Source organism: Otolemur garnettii, unplaced genomic scaffold (genome assembly GCF_000181295.1).
Source record: "Otolemur garnettii isolate 467f Iridium unplaced genomic scaffold, OtoGar3 scaffold00112, whole genome shotgun sequence".
NCBI classification, from domain to species: Eukaryota; Metazoa; Chordata; class Mammalia; order Primates; family Galagidae; genus Otolemur; species Otolemur garnettii.
The window spans coordinates 2,851,625-2,851,907 of NW_003852507.1; positions in this window are offsets into that span (position 1 = coordinate 2,851,625).

The window sequence follows — 283 nt, forward strand, 5'->3', positions numbered from 1 at the left end:
GTCCCTCAGTAGCAGATACCAAAATATATGGATGCTCAAGTCCCTTGTATAAAATGGGCATGGTATTTGCACATAATCTATGCACATCCTGCTGTATACTTTAAAAAGCATCTTTAGATTCCTTATATTACATAATACAGTACAAATGTTATGTAAGCAGTTGTTATGCTGTCGTTTTTATTTGTATTGTTTTTTTACCCTTATATGGTCATTTTTTCCCTATATTTTTGATCCACAATTGGTTGTATCTGAGGGCCAAGTGTATTTGTAATTGCTTGTGTCC